Below are 7978 nucleotides of genomic sequence, written 5' to 3' on the forward strand. Positions count from 1 at the left end.
GTTGAACACAATAGGGGAGGATGTTGAAGACAACCCTATGGCTGTTGAAGTTGATAAATCTGATATTTCTGGTCTTACATGGATGAAAGTTCCATGGACTAATCAGCTTGCTGTTAGAATAAAAGATGGTTTGAAGTACAAGTTCATTGGTTTTCGTGATCAGGTAGCTTTTCATGGTGATTCATGCATGTATCTTTATTACATATCAAACATCTTTTTCCTTATCATAGTTTTCTATTTTATTATATTACAGGATGTTATTAGCCTGACCAACTTTATCCAGAACTCCTGTGGGTTAACAACAGAAAAGAAACAGCTTTCTATTAGTGGGAAAAACTGGGGAGAAGTTGATTTAAATGGTTGAGACCTTTATCCTTATCTTGTTTTGTAAAATCTCCAAATTAGTATATTGTGGAGCAACACACATTTAGTAATATTGAGATGTAAATGAAACTAGTTAACATGTTATTCATACTATATGTAGTGTTACTGTGATAAGATCTGGAACAAATGATGGAAAACCTTCTGGTGTGGTAAAAATTGTGGATTTTGGCGAAGTTATTGAAGATAAGAAGAATAATGTGGTGGAACCCGTAAAAGGTATTGTTGTTGTTATTTATTAACGATGAATAACATTTATTTGATTATATAATTTATTGTTACATTTTCTTTATAGGTAAAAAGAAAAAAACTGTGAAGTAAGAACAAACGGAAAGAAAGAAGCTGATTCCGATTCTTCAAGTTCATCTGCTGGTGGTAACAGGAGGAAGAAGAGATCAACAAAGAAAGAAGTCAAACAGCGTAAGAACAAACGGAAAGAAAAGAGACGGTTGTCTGGCAAAAGATCAAAAAGAAGGTCCAAATAGTTGCTTTTGATATATATATATATATATATATATATATATATATATATATATATATATATATATATATATATATATAACTTAAATCTCTTTTCATATAATATTGTATTTGTAACTTGTAAAAGTGGACTTACTTTAGGAGCTTTGGGAGTTCAAATGAAACAGAAAGTGGAAGTAGCAGTTCTGATGATGGAAAAGCAAATTGACGTGTTGCAAAGGCCAAAAATAGACCTCCAAGTACTTCTGCTGTACTTTTTTCCCTTCTTTTTAAGGGCATATTGCAAAGGCCAAAAATAGACCTCCTAATAGTTTTTTTTTTTTTGTGTAAAAACAGATGAAAAGATAGCATTATTGGGTGCAATACAATCTTTATTCGAGGGTTCAATGTACACTTTTGTGTTTCTATGGACACCTGCTTTAAGCCTAAATGGTGAAGACATTCCACATGGTTTCATTTTTGCTACTTTCATGTTATCTTCCATGTTAGGAAGCTATTTAGCTTCTTGGTTATTAGCACACACACTAACATACATTGATATTGTGTTGTGTTGTGTGTGTGTATATATATATATATATATATATATATATATATATATATATATATATATATAAATGTATAAAATCAAGATTCACTTTCCACTCGGACAAAAATACTCTTCCGGATTGTTCCAAATTATTATGACCATTTTGCCCTCATAGGAATTTTGACATTAACATACATGCGCACATTTTTTTAGTGTAGATTTTGTCGAAGAGAAATGACAACAAAGAAGATAAGTGTCTCTTGTTGTTTGTATATATACACTTTTTCTTCTTGTTTAATAACTTAAAAACTATATGAATGTGAAAATTGAAGGTTCACACACTGTTAAAAGGATTGGAAAAGATAATTGCAAGTGCAGATATTCCAATGTTCGTCTGTGGTGACTTCAATTCAGTTCCAAGAAGGTATGTGTCATTTCTGCTACATTTGTTATGTGTGTTGTGTGGCCAACAAACATCTGTTTTCATTACTTTGGTGTATGTAATTATTGATCCACAGTAAGTCCATGGATTTATTGTGTTTTTGGATTGTCCTATAGGTAGCATCTCAGCTTCTGATTAATTTGGTGTACTATTTTGGCAGGTTGATCTCTAGGGCCTGCTAGAAGGATTGGATATTACAGTTAAGCATCTATCTAAGACTTCACAGCAAGGACTTGATGAATATAATTTAGCAATGTTTTACTTGATTTGGACATGCATAAGACTCAAGCAAAAGCAAGACTCATACTTTGGCATGGCTAGAAGCTTTGGAGGAAACAAAACTCAAGCAAAAGCAAACACCCAGAGAGTTGTTAGCACATAGTAAGCTAGATAATGCGATTGTATATAAATTCTACTTCTCTTGAGTTCATTTATTTTATTACAATTACTCAATATTGGAATAATTATTTGTATTTGACATATTAGTGAAATGAATTATCTTTGTTACTTATAGTATTTTATTTTGTATTATGAGATTTTTAATGTATTATTTAATTTGAAAATTAGTAAATCAATAATATAATATTTTTTTTAAAACATTTAGAATTATGATACGCAAAAATGTGTGTCATCTTCATTTATGACATGGCCTTTCTTGACAGGGGCTTTCTTGATACGCATTGCGTGTCATTAACACGCGCGTCGTAAGGTTACGACACGCGAATGCGTGTCGTCTTCCTTTATGACGGGGCCTTCCTTGATACGCATTGCGTGTCGTAAACGCGCGTCGTAAATGCGCGTCATAAATGCGCGTCGTAATTGCGCGTCGTCTATAGACGACGCGCAAAAGCGCGTCGTCTCTCTTTATGACAGGGCCTTCCTTGACACGCATTTGCGCGTCGTCTGAGCGTTTTACGACGCGCAATGAGCGTCGTAAAAGGCCTTTTTTCTAGTAGTGCAACACTCCCTCCTGGAGTTACATACCCTTCCCTTTCCTTATCCAAGGAAATCTACTTGTCAACCTTGCCACTTCAGACAAGTGCCACGGTGCTCACACCCCATTCTACACTATCCCTTGTAGAGTAACCGCTACTCCATGCATCGCACATGCTCTGAATCTGCTCGCAAGGACTCTCGGGTCCATGCATTACCTTCCACTAACATGATCAATACCCGGGGCTAGACCCACTACTTGCTACTGCATAGCAGCATACTCAAATCACTTTCTGCATACAGATCTATCAACACTTACATAGTCTTCAGCATGACTGGACCGCCTTGCCAGGCCTTCAACCAATCTGGACCACTCTCAGAACCTTCAGCATGTCTGGACCGCCCTCTAGGGCCTTCAGCCTGTCCGGACCGTTATCCGAGCCTTTGGCCTGACTGGTACGTCTACCGGCCTTCAATCTCCCCAGACCGCTCATACTATCATACATCATCCTGAACTATTCCTCCTGGGAATCTCTCCCATACATACTGTTCTAGCCCTCTAGGGGTTCCGAACTCTAACTCCATTCCATATACTCAGATCCTAGCCTAATCCTAGGCCTCACAACAACCAATCACCCTTTCCGAAATCCTTGGTCTGTACTCCGCCCCATCGGTCTGTCAGTTACTCATACCGGCCCACACTCTTCGCTGACTGAAACACTGCTAGATCCCAAACAGCTAATCAAACTCTAAAACTTATCGATCCTCCTGAGAATTTTCCAATCTCCTCCACTTAGAGCACTGACTTCCAACCACCAATGACTCATCCGACATAAAGCAGTCATCCCTACACAACATACTCCTCTTATCCATGAATTGATTTCCTTTGCAATGACCGACCTTCACAAAATCACCCTCCAACATCGTACATCTCGAACTCTAAGGGAGTTTGACTCTCCGCTGAACACTTCTCAAATCGCAATTGCTATATCTGGCAACAAGACCATACAACCAAATTCTGACCATCAATCCTTGGATGCTAACCACTTACAACTCCTGACTACTATCACTTTCAACCAAACCATGGAACACGCAAAACGGCGAGTAAAATTTAACACCACAAAATAACAAGATAACCAGACAACAACGAAACGAAAACATACCCGCAACCGCATCCGTCTCTGCCCTGACCTCCTCTACTGTGAGCTGAAAAGCGCGCCCCTGAGCCCTCGGAGGCTCCGCTACACCCTGGCCCCCGCCAGTAGTCCTCAAAGTGGCCGGTGCTGGAAACTGCACTAGCCTGGAAACAAACTGTGGACACTTGGCTCTCATGTGACCAACCTGATGGCACTGATAAAAAATCCTCATATCCTGAACCGGGGCTGACTTACGGCAATCCCTCGCATAATTCCGCTCTCTCCCGCACTTGCAGCACGCACCACCAGACCTACAAACTCCGGTATGACCCTTCCCGCACTTCTCACAAGTGCGGCCGCTCTGACTGTCGAACCTGGAATCAACGGTCTTGGAACCCTGTGACATCTCCAATTTCACGGCCAGAAAAGACCGATTTGTTTATTCTTTGTTTTATAAATCAGAGTGATCGTTTAAAGAAAACGGTTGCGGAATTTGTTCCCAAAATAAAATATGATAACCATTTATCAAAACATTTCTCGAAAGAATGTATTTTCATTAAATAATAAAACCTCGGGATGTCATGTTCGTTACAGACCAAAAGCATAAACAATATAAAATAGATCTTACACTAGTTATTTTATAACTACTGATCTATAATCCCAAAATCTCTCGTCAAGTCCACCAACTTATACCCTTGTGCCATTACCTGTAATGAAAAGAAAACTGAGTGGGTCAGGCTTGGGAGCCTGGTGAGCATATAGGGTTTTCAACCCACAATAATATAATCATTATATTTAATCAGCAAACAATCAACCCAATTACCCATCCCCATTATCTTCTTAAGGTTTTACCCTAAGAACCAACTATCCTTCATTCATTATTTCGTAAGGAATTTGGCACGAATTCCATTGCTGACAAAGCTTATTTATCAAGTACTAAATCCATAGTTATCTGGCGCTAACTCCATAGTCACCAAAGTTCACTTAACAAGCGCTAACTCCATAGTCGCCAAGGTCTACTCAACAAGCGCTAACTCCATAGTCGCCAAAGTTTACTCAACGTGCGCTAACTCCATAGTCGCCAAGGTTCATAAAATAGGCACGAAGTCACATCGTCGCCAAGGTTTATACAATAGGCGCTAACTCCATAGTCACCAACTATTCCATCTACCTATGTTCTACCCAACAATTTTGTAGATATAAATACTTACATAGTTTAAATCATTTAACACCTGTATAAAACTCCAATTTCCATGCCCATCTCAAATAGACAAATAACATATAAACACATAGCACGTATTTCATAGCAAATACTTCATATTTATGTGTTAGAAGAAAGTAACTGCACACTCATGCATATAAAAAACAATATACTTAATACACTCAAACCATACTTGTATTATTATCGTGTTTATGAAAGGTAGTATACACTCACTTGATCAGAAGATGATCAGACAGCACTACGGCTTGCAGAAGTAGTATATCTCCGCAGATCTGAAAGATCTTCACAAAAATTGAACTTCTCGCGGGCGGAGCTTCGGCTCGGGAATCACGCTCTTCGGGATTCTCGGGGCTTCGGATCTTGCTTCGGGATTCGAGATCGAGACCGGGGCTTTGGGACACTTTGGGCACGCAAAACGATGCAAAACGGGAGAAAGAAGAGAGGAAAATAGCAATTGAGCCGGCTGCCCTCGCATCCTATTTATAGGAGGCTGGAGCCTCGGAGTACGCGGGGCGTACAGGCGTACGCGTCCGAAACGTCACTGCATGCGTCATCCGAAGAACTCGAGTGCGAAGGTCGTCATGCTTCTCTGTACGTGGGGCGTACACTCGTACGTGGGGCGTACTTCGGATGAGTCCGATGACTCGCCTTCGGATAATACCGGGATTTAATAATTAAATTTAATTATTAATTCATTAATAAACTTCGAAAATTCATATCTTCTTCATACGAACTCCGTTTTCGACGTTCTTTATATCCTTGCGTAGGTGAGACTACGCTCTACGACTTTCGTTTAGACTCCGTCGGCTAATTTTGACTTTTATTTTTATTATTTATTTTTAATAGGTCGGGACAGAAAATTTCGTTATAAATTCATAACTTCTTCGTTTGACGTCCGTTCTTGCCTAACTTTTCTTTGTTTCACTACTAACAACGAGATATTCGATTCTCGTTTAGATCACTAAGGCTAAATATCACTCTAACATAAATTCACTTTTTACGTCATTCAGCGTTGTGCCGGTTCTGTCGCGAAACTTCAACAAGTCATAACTTCTTCGTTATAACTCGGATTTTGGCGTTCTTTATATGCACGGAAACCTTGTAACATATACTACAACTTAGTTAGGATTATTCATCCTAAATAATCTTCTATCAAAAAGTCATTTTTGACGCTTATTGTCTCTAAATTGACTAGCCCTGATCTACGGGCGTTACAATTATCTCCCCCTTAGGATGATTACGTCCCGGAATCATCAACGAAATAGGATTCGTATATTGACTCCATAAGTTATCTCTCCATTCTATGTAATAACCTTGATGCTCAATCCTGCATCTGCTCTTCGTACTACGTTGGACTTTAGATCGACATCTTTAAGTTACAAAATAAATCCTTATTGTGGACTCCTTCTTCTTCTAAGGATAAATACATTCGTTTATCTATTGTTACTAACCGATGGGTCGTGCCCCGATGACCTCTCATCGTGGTCGGACTCAATTTAATATGACCACTAGGGTCGGAATAACCATCATCCTACTAGCCATTACCAAATCAAGGGAAATGACAAACTTGAATAAAACGAAATCAATTACTAGCTTCTTGATAACCTTGTAACTTCCCCTGATCCAAGCGTGAGTCATGTGTTTCCGGTAGTATAGATCTCTACTACCATTCACACCTACTCATACTCGTCCCAAGTATTGTCTCGCAGTTAACCAAGTTACCATACATAAATCATATAATCATTCAACACATCAGATAACAAAACCAGGGTTTATATTAATTCTTGAAACTATTACACAAAAGTTCAAGTTCACCCTATAATATGCCTCTAACAGGCTATGCTTCCTGATACAGACTTTATATATTAATATGAAGTCTTCATCTTTTAATCCTCCCATCCTTTTCTGCTTCGTTGAGGAACATGTTGAATGCCCTTGGCTGTGGAGGTGTGTTTTTCTGTGGGCAGTCTTTAGAAATATGACCTTCTTCGTTACACCTATAGCACACCTTCTTGATAGGTGCGCACTTGTTGGCGTAGTGCCCTGTCTTCCCATATTTGTAGCAAGTCATCTCCTCGCTACATTTCCCGAAGTGTTTCTTCTTACACTTTTCACACCACTTAGCTTCATCTCTTCCCCCAGATTTCGAGAATTTGCTTTCTTTGTCGATTATTGAAGATCCTTCATGCTTCCTTTTCTCTCCAACTTCAGCTCTTTCCAGACCCTTTTCTTTTATTTGGGTCTCAACATTCTTGGCTGCCCAGATGGCGCCTTTCAGAGTGGTTGCTTGCTTGACTATCGGACCAAAGTCCGCTGGTAATCCATTGGCAAACTTGTTGACCTTGGAAAGTTCAGTTGGAATTAGGTATGGAATAAGCTTCATCTTCTCCGTAAAGCTCGTAGCGTATTCAGTAACGCTCAATTTTCCTTTCTTCAAATTCTGGAACTCATTGTTGATTTCCAGAAGATCTTGCTCAGAGCAGTATTGCAATTTCAGTTGCACCACGAATTCTTCCCAAGACATCTTGCTAGCTTCCCCCTTGGGCATCGAACCAGCCAGTAACTTCCACCAGCTCAATACTCCAGATTTTAACAGAGGGATTGCAAGAGCAGTCTTCTGTCTGTTGCTACACTCGCAACTTGCAAACATTGTCTCCATTTCGGAGATCCAGTCCATGACTTGCACCGGTTTCAGGCTCCCAGAAAGACATGGTGGTTTGGATGCCATGAAATCCTTGTACTTGCATCCACGTCCATCATTTCCTCTATCCTGGTTGTTTTGGCAAACTATTGGTGGGTTGGCTTGACCAACGGTCCCACTGTAGTTTCCTCCTTCAGACTGCCCTCCATTTACTTCG

The 7978-nt window shown here is 39.5% G+C and overlaps 1 long non-coding RNA gene across 1 annotated transcript; it reads left to right on the plus strand.

The window, feature by feature from the left end:
* The first annotated feature begins 478 nt into the window (after positions 1-478).
* Positions 479-1132, plus strand: LOC128133024 (uncharacterized). The gene is made up of 3 exons (XR_008231220.1): positions 479-600; positions 677-856; positions 1003-1132. It is a non-coding gene; the product is annotated as an uncharacterized LOC128133024 (long non-coding RNA).
* The last annotated feature ends 6846 nt before the right edge of the window (positions 1133-7978 follow it).

The sequence above is a fragment of the Lactuca sativa genome, chromosome 3, assembly GCF_002870075.4.
Source record: "Lactuca sativa cultivar Salinas chromosome 3, Lsat_Salinas_v11, whole genome shotgun sequence".
Lineage (NCBI taxonomy): Eukaryota > Viridiplantae > Streptophyta > Magnoliopsida > Asterales > Asteraceae > Lactuca > Lactuca sativa.